This window comes from Phytophthora infestans, genomic scaffold (genome assembly GCF_000142945.1).
Source record: "Phytophthora infestans T30-4 supercont1.99 genomic scaffold, whole genome shotgun sequence".
NCBI lineage: Eukaryota > Oomycota > Peronosporomycetes > Peronosporales > Peronosporaceae > Phytophthora > Phytophthora infestans.
Window position 1 is genome coordinate 362,520 of NW_003303660.1, and position 819 is coordinate 363,338.

The following is an 819-nucleotide window of genomic DNA, read 5'->3' on the forward strand; positions in this document are numbered from 1 at the left end:
GCGTGGTTGCAAAGCTAATATATGCTGTACGGAAGACGGGTCAGTATCAATGATGCTACGAAATATACGTTGATCGGTGAGGAATCCCAGTGTAGCTGGAGTAAAAACGCCTACTCAAACATATTACCATCTGCACGTCATCGCCGTGAGGCAGTCGACACATATCATCGATTGCGACGGTCTAATAGAGCAATGTTAATCAGCTCCTCGCGCGAAGTATCTTTTAGGATAGGTAGTTTTTGCCGATGGTCGCCACAAACATCAATATTATGCTTTGAAATTATTCTGCTGAGCTGTTTGTGATGTTACTGAAGGGTATTTCCACTATCTTCCGCATGCATTTATCTTACTTGCATAGCTGACGTACTTTCTGACTTATTGGCATAGCTACTGACTGACAAAGTGGCGTAAATCCTTTCCGACTGACATTATACTGGGTCCGATATATACGACAAACATACGAAGATATATGGATGAATATACACGTCTTTCCGACAGACACAAAGGCAAGATTGTGAATATGTGATTAATATCCAATCATATACTACAGTGTACCATAATTCAGCCAATTAGGTCGCACAGGAGCAGGCTCTTCATTCCGACACTTTCTGACAAATATTTGTCGGAAGCTAGAGCTAACTATTTTGAAACCAATACTGAATTTAAGTCGTGTAAGATATATGTCAATATTTTTGTGGTTCCGACAATGCGGTATACCTCCTACTTTAGGTTAAAATTGAGCAGTAGTGCTAAGGTACACTCAACCAGCCAAGTCCAGTTAACAAAAAGCAGAAAAGACAAGCAGCAACCAGCATGAGA